This window comes from Leopardus geoffroyi, chromosome C2, assembly GCF_018350155.1.
Source record: "Leopardus geoffroyi isolate Oge1 chromosome C2, O.geoffroyi_Oge1_pat1.0, whole genome shotgun sequence".
NCBI classification, from domain to species: domain Eukaryota; kingdom Metazoa; phylum Chordata; class Mammalia; order Carnivora; family Felidae; genus Leopardus; species Leopardus geoffroyi.
This window is the reverse complement of record NC_059333.1, coordinates 66,016,629-66,032,828: the sequence shown is the minus strand read 5'-3', so window position 1 is coordinate 66,032,828 and position 16,200 is coordinate 66,016,629. Positions and strand designations below refer to the sequence as shown.

The 16,200-nt window shown below is 35.9% G+C and overlaps 1 protein-coding gene across 3 annotated transcripts in view; it reads left to right on the top strand.

Moving 5' to 3' along the window:
* The window catches only part of GSK3B (glycogen synthase kinase 3 beta), a 199,032-nt gene that overhangs the window by 139,275 nt on the left and 43,557 nt on the right, over nt 1-16,200 (top strand). The window lies entirely within an intron of this gene.

Below are 16,200 nucleotides of genomic sequence, written 5' to 3'. Positions count from 1 at the left end.
TAATAGAGCTCTTTTGTTGTTAACAGACTGCAGGGACAATATATTAAACTTAATTCTGTCTTCTTTTTCCACTTTCCAGAACATGTAAGTACACCCCATTATACATTGTGGTATACACTTTTACTTGTGTGTGTGTGTGTGTATAAATATATATATACATATATATATAATATGTAATATATAGAGTATTTGCTTAATTCATTTTTTATTGTTTAAATTTTTCCATGTTTGTTACTGACCAGAGCAGCAACTTTTAATAACTTTTGGATCATGGACCACTTTGAAAATCTGATCCTAGCAGTGGACTCTTCTCTAGAAAAATGCGTACATACCAGAATTTTACATATAATTTCAGGTGATTCTTGAGCTTTCTAAGCTCATTCAGGAACCGTAGGTTAAATATCCCTAAGCTAGTGCAAGGAACTATGGTTATGCTTTGTAGTAACCGCCTGCAGTGTAGGTATTACACATACAATATGATGTAAACATTTTTGAAGTAAGTGAATGGATAAAGGAGGCATTAAAGTAATTATTTTAATGTACTGCTCATCTGCCTTTTTACATTAAATAATGTTTTCCATAGACCAGAAGAAGCATCCTTTTTAACTTACTACTATGAAATTTTACTGGCTATATAGTAACTTACTCATAGTTGGCTAAATCTCTGTACACTATGGGTATGTGTGCCCAGGCATAGAAAGTGGCTTCCTGGCAATGTGACCTGGTTCATCTTTTGACTTGAGAATAATGGCATTCATTTGAAATCTTTTACTTTTCTCCAAAACAACCAGTGTAGGATCATTTAATAAGTTGCCGGTATATGTTTTATTTAAAGAGATATTTTCACACAAATGAAGTTTCATGACATTGTCACCTCAAAACTAATTTACTGGTAGTCCTATTGTAGAATCTGAGTCAAAAGACCATTCATAGGATTACTCTTCTTGGGATAAAGTACCATTTACTTATCAACTGCACATTCTTCTGCACAGTTGCATTATTTGTGTTTGGCATAATCTCTAAAGTATGTAAAGGGGCAGGTGAGAGATGGGACAGGGAGAGAAATCTGTCAAGTTAACAGTATTCATAGTCCAGACTCTGATTTCAAGACTGATGTTTTTACTGAGAAGAACTCTGTGTTTCCTTTTTAAGCAAAAGGTTAGAAGTTTTGAGAGCAATGATTCTTAACAGCTGAGCTGTGAAAAAAATATGAAGAAACTGGAAGCATGGAGAGGGTTTATAGTTTATAAAAGCATACTGAATGCTATATCATATTTATAAAACACAGGTTGTGTTTTATTGATATATATGGTACAAGGAAAACATGAAAAAATCTTGGTTGATTATGTTACAAAGATCTATAGTGTTAGTGATTCTCGAAGCAAGAGTTGGATGTTGTGTGAATAAAATGTTTACATACTCAAAGAGGGTGTGCTATTTTTTTAAGTTTTTTTTTTTTTCTATGTTTATTTATGTTTGAGAGAGAGACTGAGGAGGGGAGGGGCAGAAAGAGAGAGACACACAGAATCCGGAGCAGGCTCCAGGCTCTCAGCTGTCAGCACAGAGCCCGACGTGGGGCTCGAACCCACAAACCATGAGATCATGACCCAAGCTTAGTTGGATACTTAACCGACTGAGCAACCCAGGTGCCACAGGGGGTGTGCTAGTTTTAAAGTTAAAAAAATAAAGTGGTTTCTTTTTTTTTCTTTTTTTTTTTTTTAATGAACAGATTCTGATACCACCCCCAACACACACACACAAACACACCCCTGCCACCCCTTTTTATTTTTATACTCCTTTGTTGAGCATACTACTTCAGTTGAGATTCACCTAGAAAAAAAGGTCTTTTGATGCCTGTGAATATGTATCAGCCAAGAATGACTGTTTTACTTACATTCAGTAGTTTGCAAAACAATATTCCCTTTTTAGGGGGAAGGAGGAGACTTATTTCCAAGTATAAAGTTTTATTCAAGAAATAAAGAACGAGGGTCAAAACGGTCTTTAAAAAGAAGAATGAAATGGAGGAATTGTACTTCCCATTTTAGAAATTTATTATGTAGCTGTAGTTATCAAGACAAGTACATATACAATGGGATAGTATTTGGCCATAAGAAAGAAGGAAATCTGCCATTTTAGAGCATGGAGGGACGTTGAGGGCATTATCCCAACTGAGATAAGCCTGACAGAGAAAGACAAATACTGCATGGTATCAGTTATATGTAAAATCCAAAAAAAAAAAGAAAGAAAAAAGTCTAAGTCTAGAAATAGAGAGTAGAGAAGTATTTGCCAAGGGCTGGGGAATGGGGGAAAATGAGGAAAGGCTGTAAAGGGTACAGACTTTCAGCTGTAAGATGAGTAAGGTCTGAGGATCTAATGTAAAATATGGCAACTATAGTTGATAACACTGTATTATTTCATTGAAATTGGGAAAGAGAGTAGAACTTAAATGTTCTCACCAAAAGAAAAATGTGTGATGATGGAGATGTTACTTAACTAGATGGTGGGAATCCTTTCACAGTGTATATGCACATCGAATCACTACGTTGTATATTTTATGCTTTAAAAAAAAAAAAAAAAAAGGACATGGTGACACAAGTATAACTCTACAGATCAAATAGGATTGAGAGTCCAGAAGTAAACCTTTACATTTATGGTCATTTGGTATATGACAGGGGTTCCAAGGCAATTCAGTGGGGAAAATATAGTCTTTTTAGAGCTTAGAACTGAATATCCATACACAAAAGAGTGTGAGGTTGAACTGCTACCTCATACCGTATTATAAAAATTAACTCAAAATCAATCAAAGACCTAAATGCAAGAGCCAAAACTGTAAAACTCTTAGAAGGAAATCTTTGTGACCCTCAATTAAGCAGTGGTTATTTAGATATGACAGGAGGCACAAGTGATAATAGAAAAAGTAGATACATTGAAATTCATCAAAATTAAAAACTGTTGTGTTTCAAAAACGTTAAAAACCCACAAAATGGCAGAAAATTTTTACAAATCATATATATTATAAAGGACATATCTAGAATATATAAGGAACTCCTAACAACAATAAAGACAGCCCAATAAAAAATGGGGAAAGGGTTTGAATAAACATTTCTCTAATGAGATACCTATGGCCAGGAAGCACAAGATGCTTAACATCACTACTCATTAGAGAAATGCAAATTAGCACCACAATGAATACTACATCACACTCACTAGGATGGCCAGAATAAAAAGACAAACAATAGCTAGTGTTGAAGATCTGGAGAAATTGAAACACTCATGCATTGCTGGTGGGATTGTAAAATGGTGCAAACCAAAAATGGTTTATATATGTTAACTATGTTTAAAATATTAAACATAGAATGGCCATATGACCCGGCAATTCCATTCATAGGTCTGTATCTCAGAAAGTTGAAAACACATGTCCACACCTGTGTTTGTACATGTGTACAAAGTTGTATATACATGTTTATAGTAGCATTATTTATAGCCAAAAAGTGGAAACATTTTAAATGTCCATCAGCTAATGAACAGATAAAATGTCAAGCACAAAAATCCACATGTTATATGATTCCATTTGTATGAAATGTTCAGAATAAATATCTATAAAGACAGATTAGTGGTTGTCAGGAGCTGGGAGGAGTGGGGATGAGAGTGATTGTTCTTAGGTACAGGATTTCATTTTGAGGTAAAGAACATATTATAAAATTAGATGGCAGTGATTGTTGTACACCTCTGGGAATATACTAACAAACCACTGAGTTATATAGGAGTGAATTTCATGATATATGAAGCATATCTCAATAATGATATTTTTTAAAAAGATAAGAATGAGTGCATCTACTTATGAAACTATTGATTGATAAGGTAGCTTTGTTGTTACTCTGATCATATTTTTGCAAAGGACTCTAGATGACTTCTCATATTTATCCATCTACCCCCTGGCACCTGATCAACTGACAGATGGTACAAGAGTGAATGGACTAGAGCATGGAGACATAAAGGAACCCTCCTACACTAGTTCACCTTCCCTAGGCTGAAAATTTAAACTAGCCAAATCGTATAGTTTTGTTCAAATGACATGACAACTTGCTGCCCTTTTCAGTGAAATTCCTAATGGAATTTAAAAATTTGTACTGCTATTACAGCTTTTTATTCCTTGCCTTTTGGAAATTGGAAGAAAACCCTAAGAGAGAAACATTGTACCATAAAGACAAGGGTTTCTTATATGAAAATTTCAATCATATGTTATAGGGAAGAGGCAGATATTGGATAAAATCTACATAAGTTTTCTGGGGGTGCAAATGTAAAGTAGTAATTCCAATGTCATTAGAATACTGATAGTTTGAAATAGAATAGCTCAGTGACATGTTTTCTAGTTTTAGATACATTTGTCAAGCTTATGGTGTAGGCAGCCAAACCTGAGAGTTATCCAAACTGGAAAACAGTTCTTTTTGCAGAAAAGAAGTGAAGATGTTTGATTGTTCAGCCATGCTACATATAATCTCTCTTGCCTCTAGGTTATTCAATTTTTATCCACTTATTTAAAAAGCTTTATTATATAATAGGCCTGGCCATGCGCCCCTTTAATCTTTCAGGGAGCATACCACTTTAACTATTACTAATGTTTTTATTAGGTGCTGGGCTAGAACACAGAGAGTCCTTGCTCTCAAGGAATTCAGAGACTAAGAGGAAGGGGGGAATAACTGAGGGCAATGGAGTAAAGTGGGTATTACCCAGAAGTATTACCCAGAGTACAAAGGCAGCATTGTATTTGGAGGGAGTGCTCTCTGGAAAGGTATCATGGGACAAGTTACTCTTGAGCTGAATCTTGAAGCAAGGAAAGGTATTCACCTTTTTAGAGGACCTTTTAGAAGGAAATAGAGGACATGTGCATGAATTTGGGCAAAGACGCTTAGTGAAATTGGGTCTGTTACGTGTTTATGGTTTGAACTTAAGGTTCTGAATGGTGGGTATACTAGGATAGGAGTTTACTGGGACAGAGAAGGCTGGAGCTATGGGCCATAGCCGGACCACATTAGCTTGTAGGTAGTAGGAAGCCACTGCAGGAATTTAAGCAGAAGAGTAAAAACTGTAATAGGATTTCTTTTACTTCACCTTGCTGTTAAGGCTGCACATGTAGCATTCTACTGCTGAAGTTTGGCGACCTCTGGTGTTGAGCTATTAAAAATAAAGCTGTGAAAGAACTGCTTATCGTACTATAGTCAGATGATTCTTGGCTTTCTTTCTTTGAAGAAATAAGTAAGTCCTCATTTGATATTTATCAGTGTCTGGGTACATATGTAGCTAAATGAGTGGAAAATGTTACAACAAATGTGGATGGGCCTGGGTGCAAATGAAGTGATTGATTTAATCATGAACAGCATTCCCAACCCAATGTGGCCGACTAATCTCTGATTTTTTGGAACCTTTCACCACCTTACCTGTCATGATCTAGGATGGTGGGCCAAACAAAAGGTGTTTTTTTACAGTAAATGGAGAGGTCTTATTCTAATAATAGATAACAGAATACATATACTCTTAACAGTAGTGTGATAATTTTTAACATCTCCCCTCCCCCCCCTTTTTAATTGTGCGAACTATCATACTTACAGAAAGTACATAAAACATTTATGTGTAGTTTCATTTCCTTTAAGTCATGGCAGAACTCAGTTTTTAGGAAACCCAGAAAGAGTTATTTTTTTTCTTACCATATGTCCTTAATCTAAAAGTTTTGGAGAAAAATATTTTTCTATCTTTTAAAATTCAAGGGAATTTTAAAGAGTTGATAGGATTCATTTCAAACATTCTTTTTTTTTTTTTTAATTTTTTTTTTCAACGTTTATTTATTTTTGGGACAGAGAGAGACAGAGCATGAATGTGGGAGTGGCAGAGAGAGAGGGAGACACAGAATCAGAAACAGGCTCCAGGCTCTGAGCCATCAGCCCAGAGCCTGACGCGGGGCTCGAACTCACGGACCGCGAGATCGTGACCTGGCTGAAGTCGGACGCTTAACCGACTGCGCCACCCAGGCGCCCCTCAAACATTCTTTTTTAATCTATCAAATGAAAAGGCTCAGTTTATATAATTTGAAAAATTCCAACTATATAATTGAGGTGGAGTAAATCAGGTAGAAATATACTCCTAATAGCGTATCAGGTAGAAATATATACTCTGTATATAATAAAACTGAATATAAAACCTAAAGATATACTCAAATAGAAATAGGATAGTCAGTTAAATGTCCTCTGTGTTTATTGTATTGATTGCAGATAGTGATGCTTTTAGAATCTTTGCTCTTCATAATTTGTCATTTACCTTTCAGCCTGTATCATTGCTGTCCCTCCATTATCCAGTTCTTAGTCTCTGTTCCTATTCAGCTGTTACTGTTATCCAAATCAGGCTGTTTTCCACTTCACACCTATCATGCATAGAATGCGTGTCTGACTCATTTGCTTCCTAGACTCTTTAAGTAGAGTCAGCTCTTGTCTCTCCTTCCAGAACTCTTTCCTAAACCCCTTCCCCTTCCTCTAGAGCAGGGTAGCACTTTCATCTCACACATGTATCTACGCTTATTTTGTTGTACTGATCTTTGCTGATTGTAGAAGTCTCTCTGCCCTACAGCTCTTTGAAGATAGGAACTCAATAAATGTTTTGAATGAATGAATGACTTAAGAGGCTGAGCACAAAATTTTAAATGCCTCTTGATTGTCTTACCTTTGCTTTCTTTAAATATTTATTTTGAGAGAGAGAGAGAGAGCGCACGTGTGCTTGCAGGAGGGGGACAGAGGATTTGAAGTGGGCTCTATGCTAACAGGAGAGAGTCCAAAGCAGGGCTTGAACTCCCTAACCAGGAGATCGTGACCTGAGCCAAAGTCAGACACTTAACTGACTGAACTACCCAGGAGCCCCATACCTTTGCTTTCTTAAAGACCATGTATATATTATATATAAAATAATTCTGTAGAGTTTGGTACCTACTCTGACACTTTAGATGCTGGCCTTAACAGAGGATAAGGATAAGCATCTGGTTATATTTAGTGTAGTAAATGTATCACAAATTACATAGTGGTCTGTTTTACTTTTCAAGTCAACATCATCCAGGTGTAATTTACATAAAATGTAGCTGTTATAAGTATATAGTTTAATAAGCTTAGACAAATATATATAACCATGTCCAGGTCAAGATTTAGAACATTTCCGTCACCCCAAAAGTGTTCCTGTGTACAGCCTGGGCTGAGTAAATATTCCAGTGTATGCCAGGCAGACCAAGACAGTTGATCGTTCTCTTCATGCACCTTCGCAGTTCCCCATCTTCTGTCTCCGATGACCATTGGTCTGCTTTCTTTCAGTACAGATTTGTTTTTCTTGTCTATAATTTATTATGAATGTATGTTTCTTTTGTATCTTTTTTTGCTCAACATCATGTTCTTGAGATTCATCAGTGTTGTTGCTTATATCACCTGTTTTTTCCATTTTATGCTGAGGTATATTCTATTAGAACACACTTTTTTTTAATCTCTTCACCTGTACATGGACATTTGACTTGTTTTTGGTTTTTGGCTGTTGCAAGTAAAACTGCTATGAATGTTTGTTTACAAGTCTTTTTGCAGGCATATGCATATTTCTTTTCAAGAAAGGACTTGAAAGTATCTATAAAGGACTGAAGTTGTCAGTCATATAATAAGCGTATGTTAACTTCATAAGAAATTAGCAAACTGTTTTCCAAAGCAGTTTTACTATTTTTCACTCTCACCAACAAATAAGAGAGTTCCTGTGTTCTACATTTTCGTCTATACATGGTATTCAAGTATAGTCTTAAAATTAATATTATCATTAGGAAATGTCCCTCTTTAGTTTAATTTCTTTGCCCTGAAGTCTCCATTTTCTGACGTAGACACTCCATTTTTCTTATGATAAGTGTTTGCATGGTATAAGTTTCTGCATTTTGACCTATGTGTCTTTATATTTCAAGTTTCTCACAGACAACATATACTTACTTTTTTTATAGAGTCTGACAATTTCTACTTTTTTAAAAGTTTTATTTATTTCAGAGAGAGAGAGAGAGAGAGAGAGAGAGAGAATCCCAAGCAGGCTTAGCGCCATCAGCACAGAGCCAAACGTGGGGCTCAATCCCATGACCCATGAGATCATGACCTGAACCAAAATCAGGAGTCGGACGCTTGCTTAACTGACTGAGCCATCCAGGCGCCCCTTTTTTTTTACTTTTAAATAGTGCAAGCCTTTGCATGACATTCCAAATTTATTGAACTACTGATGCAAAATTATACAAATTGTGCTACTTTACTTAAGGCTTTTAGTTTACACTTGACCACCTTTAAGCAGTTATGGCTCCCAAAACAATTTAATAACAATAGTTTCTGTAAGTTAGGCTTTGCAATTAAAAATTCTTGCAATAAAATTACAGTATGCACAACTGTGCATAATATGGCACTTACCCACTGTTTAACATTCCAAGCAAGATTTTATGCATGTGAAATAATCACGGCAGGCAAAAATACTAAAAGTTGAATGCTTAGTATTGCAAATATAGTTAGACATGAGTAAGCATAGGATTTACAGTGAGAATCTACAATTAAGGAAGTCTGAAAGTGATTTATCAAAGTTTGAGGTTTGTTAAACTTTCTAATCTTGTTTAGCTAATTAGATGCTTGCATTTCTTCATATAATTCTTCTGTTGCCTCAGATCTATATTAACCGTTCAAGATATTCTTTTTATTTTTTTTATTATTGTTTTTTTAAATGTTTTTATTTATTTTTGCAACAGAGAGAGACAGAACATGAGCAGGCGAGGGCCAGAGAGAGAGAGAGACACAGAATTGGAAGCAGGCTCCGGGCTCTGAGCTGTCAGCACAAAGCCCGATGCGGGGCTCGAACCCACAGACTGTGAGATCATGACCTGAGCCAAAGTCGGACACTTAACCAACGAGCCACCCAGGCGCCCCAAGATATTCTTTTTATTAAGTTGAATTACCAGATATGGGTAGATTTATTTTAAATCATTTTTTATTGTTAATTCTATTTTTTTTAGCTTTTAATTATAGCCTTGTGATCTTATAAAATCTTAGTATATCCTGCACAACTCAAAGAGATTCAGACTTCATTTTATAGTATAATCATTAGAGTTTAAGAAAATGATTTTTTTGAATTATTTAAAAAAAACTTTTCCTTGTTTTTTCCCTTAATATTAGGTAGACCATTTTAGGGAGTCAACTACACATGTATTTGAATCCCATATTTACAGCTGACAAACTGTAGCTTTGAGAAGTTGGTTTACCGCCATCACTTGTAGGTTTCTTTTAAGTGTAAAATGGGTAATAAAGTATTTATAAAGTTTAAATGAGAAAAGAAAACTGATAATCCCTCACGCAGAGCTTTCTATATACTGAATGCTCAATAAATATTTCTTCTCTTTGTTCTCTCCTTTTCCTCACTCATGGACCTTTTGAAAGGAGAACTTACATATGCTGTCTCCACTTACTTCAGATGATTGTGTCTGCTTCCTCTTTTCATGGTTGATCTCACCATGGTCAGAAGGGAAGTCTCTTCACAGCCAGATGTAGTAAACACCTTTTGGGCTTTATTTTAGCTGAGCTAATTGTGTCGTAAGTTACCTCTGTCCTATAAATGTTTACTTTCCTTGGCCTCCATGGTATCATTGTCTGTAGGACTTCTAGTCTCTTGGACTTCTGTCTCAGTTTTCTTTTTAAATTTTCCTTTTACCTATATATTTGTGTCCCATGGGCCATCTTTAGTGCTCTTCTCCTTCAGCTCGCTTGACCTGTTATACACTGTCGCATCCACCAAGCACCTGTACATCAAGTACTACCAAACCTATTTTCTACCCTCATGCCCTCTTCGAAATGATATACCTAATATTGGCCCCTTAGTTCTTCTTGAATGTCTTAAATATTATTTTTTTTCCAGCACTATGCGTTCATGCTTAATAGCATCAACATCTTTCACGGCTTCCAAAATTAGAAATAAATATTGTCTTCCAATCAAGTCCAATAAATGGATTCTTTGATACCATCTCCTAAAATTGTTTTGCCACTGATGAGATTTGAATTATGCCCACCTCTGCTTCTAATTAGTTTTAACCTGAAAAGGTGCTCCTTCTGGGCCTCATTTTTTCTCATCTCTAAAACTGTTTGGAAGAGGTCAGAGTTTGGCAACTACGGCCCAGGAGCCAAACGCACTCTGCTACTTATTCTTGTAAATAAACTTTTGTTTATGGCTGCATTTTGCTACAGCAGCAGAGTTGAGTAGTGACAGAGGCTCTGTGACCTACAAAGCCTGAAGTATTACTCTGATGCTTTATAGAAAAAGTTTGATGACCCCTGTTCTATGGGATTTCCCATTTAGTTTTCATCTCTTTTAGCCAACCTGGGGAGAACCTGGTTTAAGATTTTTTAAAAAATAGTAAAAAGAATAGAAAAATATTATAGTAGTTGACTATTTGGCAAGAGAAGTTAAACATAGAAAATCCTATGACATTAGAATCTCTGTTTCCCCATCTAATGGCCTCAGTGAGTCATGATCATGTGGCCATAACATGCATAAGAAGTTCTCCATTGCTGCTTTGTGGTAACAGACTAGTTTATTTGGTTAATTGCTTTTAACTAACTGATAGTGAATAGATCAGTGATTCCACTTACTGGTTAGTAACTAGGTTCTTAGAAGTCACAAATACACATATTTTAAAAGTAAAGGACATTTAAACTCTGACCATCAATTATAATTATAATTAAGAATCTTTTTTATATCATTATTTGCCAAAACATTATTTCTCAGTGTGATAACAGATTTTGCACATATATACACTGTGTATATTGAAAGAAGATTCGAAATACACAGAAAAATACTTATGTAAAAGTCATAAATATTGAACCGTAATTAATTCCAGTACACATATTCTGAGGTGTACTAATGTCTGCAGCTGACTTTGAAATGTATCAAAAAATAAGGTGAATTTATATATGTGTGGATAGATGGATGGAAGTGTGATGAACCAAACACAGTAAAATGTTAATTATAGAATCTGGGTAGTTGGTATAAAGGAAAAGGGTTTTCACTGAAAAAAATACATATAAAATTTTGGGCAAATGTTGAGATGTGAGTAGCTCTGAGATAGGAATTTAAGGAGAAGTTATGGGAGTGAAAACACACAGTATACCTTCTTGCTTTCACATTAAATAAATTATTAAAAGTTTGTATGTTAAGCAAACTTGTATATATGGCATGTTTCACAGCTGTTTTATTGTGTATTTCACAGATTTACTTCACCTTAGGTTATAATAAAAAACACATAAGAATTATAACATTCACTTTGTAACTGGAATTCTCGTGCTTAGCCCCTATTGGAAAGTTAACCAAATGGCTGATAAGTCCATGTGATCTCTGTCCATACAGTCTGCATTTACTAATTGGACATCATTCAATTCTCATTTCTTTTGGCATTCTTACCAACTAGTAGGGAGTTAGGACTGTGTCTTGTGTTAACAAAGTACTGAATAAATAGAGGGGGACTGCACAGGAAATAGTGATTCAAATGTGGGCATTTTTCTTAAATGTCATTTCGTTTACTGTGAAATATATCATAATACAGAAATATATTAAAATGTATTCAGTGTAAAGCACAATAATAAAGTGAATATCATGTAATTATTACTCATATTAAGAATTAAAGGTTAGAGGTTAGAGAGGGAGGGAGCCAAAACATAAGAGACTCTTAAAAACTGAGAACAAAGTGAGGGTTGCTAGGGGGTGGGAGGGAAAGGAGGGTGGGTGATGGGTATTGAGGAGGGCACCTTTTGGGATGAGCACTGGGTGTTGTATGGAAACCAATTTGACAATAAATTTCATATTTTAAATAAATAATATTTTTTAAAAGGTTATAAAAAAAACAAAGGAATTATTTATGCCCCAATCTGGTTATAATCCCTCCTATATTTTCTCTGTTGAGTTTAATAATCCATACTTGATTTTTCTAACAAATATTCCCATGTTTTTTATTTTAGTTTTTATTTCCCATGTTTGTTTATTATATAGCTTTAGAATTTTACTATATAAACTAAAATATACTTTGGTCTTGCCTGCTTTTAAGCTTTATATAAGGCAGTCCTACTGTATGTATTCATTGCTGAGTGAAAACACCACTTTGTGAGATTCTTCAGAAGGGATGTGTAGTTAATGTACCATTTTATGACTGTACCTCAATTTATTAATGCTACTTTGGGATTTTTGCTTTTGCCTGCAGTATTTTATTATTATGAACAATGTTGCTTTGGATGTATAAAAAGTTTCTCTAGGTTAGAGGATATACCTTAAAATAAAGTATAATAAAGGAATTAGTAAGTTGTAGCATCATTGAAGATATGCATTTTATTTATTTATTTATTTATTTATTTATTTATTTATTTATTTTTCAACGTTTATTTATTTTTGGGACAGAGAGAGACAGAGCATGAACGGGGGAGGGGCAGAGAGAGAGGGAGACACAGAATCGGAAACAGGCTCCAGGCTCTGAGCCATCAGCCCAGAGCCGACGCGGGGCTCGAACTCACGGGCCGTGAGATCGTGACCTGGCTGAAGTCGGACGCTTAACCGACTGCGCCACCCAGGCGCCCCGAAGATATGCATTTTAAATACTCAGTTATTCATGTCATTGTTGTTGTTGTTTTCTTCCAGTAGTTAAAAGAATCCACTAGGGTTGCATTTGGGGAGCAGAATTATCGATTAGTTCACACTCCCTTCTTTTTCACTCCTCTCCCTCTTTCCCAGTACATATACACACATACATAGACACACAGACGCGCATGCGTGCGTGCGCGCGCACACACACACACACACACACACACACACACACACACACACCCTTCATTGAGAGTCTAAAATAGGATATTAGTGTTTGCTTTATTACTTAAAAATAAAAACTGAGGGGCTCCTGGGTGGCTTAGTCAGTTGAGCATCCAACTTCAGCTCAGGTCATGATCTCACAGTTCATGAGTTTGAGCCCCACGTCAGGCTCTGTGCTGACAACTCAGAGCCTGGAGCCTACTTTGGATTCTTTGTCTCCCTCTCTCTCTGCCGCTCCCTCTCTTACATTCTGTCTCTCTCTCAAAAATAAATAAACATTTAAAAATAATAATAATTGGGGCGCCTGGGTGGCTCAGGCGGTTGAGCCTCCGACTTCAGCTCAGGTCATGATCTCATGGTTCGTGAGTTTGAGCCCCGCGTCGGGCTCTGTGCTGACAGCTCAGAGCCTGGGGCCTGCTTCCGATTCTGTGTCTCCCTCTCTCTCTGACCCTCCCCCGTTCATGGTCTGTCTGTCTTCTGTCTCAAAGATAAATAAACATTAAAAAAAATTTAAAAAAAATGATAATAAAAATTAAGATTCCTTTTTAGCCTTCATATTTTAAGTGTGAATAGTTCCTTACTTACAATGTCTGATGTCTACAGCTACAAAAGCCAGTGATTTCCCTTCCCAATACTAGATAATACCTTGTTCCTGTCTGTAAAGTTGGACTTCTGCTACAAAAAGGAAGGGAGCTTAAATAACTGGAGATACGTTTCCAGTGCCCAAAAGTGAGCTTTCCACAGAGTGATGTGTTATAATTTAGATCATTTTTACACGTCTTTTTTTATCCCCTCAATGACATCAGGGGTTTGCTCAGAAATTGTCTTTTAGGCAATTAAAAGTCATTTTATAGTTAACTAGATTCTTTTCTTACTTACATTGACAAATAATAGTATATAACTCTATAGCTCAGAATGTTCTACCTCTCTTACTTCAACTTTATATATTCTTATACTTAGTTTCTGAAAGATATAATTGACATATAATAAAGTGCACATATTTAAAGTGCACAGTTTGGTAAGACGTATGCACATAAGAAACTACCACCATGAAATCAAGACAATGGACATATTCCTCACCCCCCATAATTCACTAGTACTCTTTGTAAGGCTTGTCTCCAGCCTTCACAATCATGGCTTTCCTTTCTGTCACTGGAGACAAAATTTTCTACATTTCTGTACAAATGAAATGATAACAGTAGGTACTGTCTCTGGTCTGGCTTATTTTACTCAGTGTAAATTTTTTTAGATTCATCCATGTTCTTTTTCTTATTAGTGAATAGTATTCCATTGTATGGGTATACCCTCATTTGTTTATTTATTCATCTGTTGTGGACATTTGAGTTGTTGCTACTTTTTTGGCAGTTGCAAAAAAAGGTGCTATGCACATTTGTGTAAAAGCTTTTGTATGAACATATGCTTTCATTTCTCTTGGGTAAATACCTAGGAGTAGGAATGATGGATGTATGGTAAGTATATGTTTATGTCTTTAACATACTGCCAAAGTATTTTCTAAGGCGCCATACAATTTTACCTTTCCACTAGCAATGGATGAGAATTCCAGTTGTTCTACATCCTCACCAGGACTTGGTTTACACAGGCAATCTTTTTTTTTTTTTTTTTTTAACTTTAACCTTCTTAATAGGTATGTAGGTGGTATCTTATAGTTTTAACTAGCATTTCCTTGATAATAATGAGGTTGAGCATTTTTGCATGTGCTTATTTAGTTTACTATCTGAGTGTTCTTTGGCGAAGTGTCTGATTCTATCTTTTGCCCATTTTTATTGGGTTGTTTGTCGTTTTGTTTTGAGTTTATAGGAGTCTTTTCTATAATCTAGATAGGAGTCCTTTGCAGAATGTATGTTTTGCAAATGTTTTCTTTCAGTCTGTAGCTTGCCTTTTTGTTTTCTTAAGAGTGTCTTTTGGGGGCGCCTGGGTGGCTCAGTCGGTTCAGCATCAGACTTCAGCTCAGGTCATGATCTCACTATTTGTAAGTTCAAGCCCCATGTCAGGCTCTGTGCTGGCAGCTTGGAGCCTGGAGCCTGCTTCGGACTCTGTGTCTCCCTTTCTCTCTGCCCCTCCCCTGCTCGCACTCTGTGTGTGTCTCTCTCTCAAAAATAAGTAAACATTAAAAAAAAAAAAAAAAAAAAGAGTGTCTTTTGAACAATAAAACTCTTAAAATTTTGATTAAGTTCTGGTTTTAATGAAGTCTAGAGAATTAGAACCAAAAAACAAACCAGAAAAACCCTGAAATTCTTACTTTGCCCTGATTATCCACTGGTTACCACACAAATCCAGTACTTATTATTAAGTTCCACTCCTTCTTTGCCACTATTTTTGAATTACAAATGGCTGAATATTGTAACAAATTTGTTTTATACCAGGCTTTAGAATTATAAAGAAAGATATGTATCATCTTTCTTCAAAGCACTCTCGTTTTTAGTAATTTATGTTTCTTCCTGTCATCTGTCTTGTGCAGTCAATTCCATAGACTTTCCTTTGTCCAGTGCATACTGCATCTCTAGAGACAATGATGCATTCAATATATTTTTATTTTGTATTATACTCTTTCCCATGCACAAATATGTAATTTCATTATAACAAGAAATCTCTTCTTCTTTGTATTCTCCATATGTCATACATAGCATAGTTCCTTGGACACAGGGAACAATCACTAAATACTCACTGAATGGTATTATTGATGACTGTTTGAGTAAGTTCTCCTTATTAATTTATTGATAATAAAACCTGTGGGGCACCTGGGTAGCTCATTCCATTAAGTGTTTGACTCTTGACCTCATCTCAGGTCATGATTTCATGGTTCATGAGTTCGAGCTCCACGTCGGGATCTGCGCTGACAGAATGGAGCTGCTTGGAATTCTCTCTCCCCCTCTCTCTGCCCCTACCCACTCATTCTGTCTCTCTCTCTCTTTCTCTCTCTCTCTCAAAATAAATAAACTTAAAAAAATTAAAACCTTTGACTACACTAAATGAATAAAAGATCTCATTTCAAATGTCCATGGTTACAGTAGATGGTTTTTCTAGTTAGAACAAAGATGTTTGATTTTTACTTGAATGCTTTTGAGTGATCTTTTTTTTACAACAGTGGCTTCACATTATGATTATCTCATAGAAGTCTGTGTAGGGTAGTATAGCATTAGGATCCATAGCCAGTTAAAAATTAAAAGTCTTGGAGCGTCTGGGTGGCTCAGTCAGTTAAGTGTCAGGCTCTTCTGACTTCAGCTCAGGTCACGATCTCACCCCCATGTTGGGCTCTGCGCTCACAGCATAGAGCCTGCTTGGGATTCACTCTTTCCCTCCTCTCTC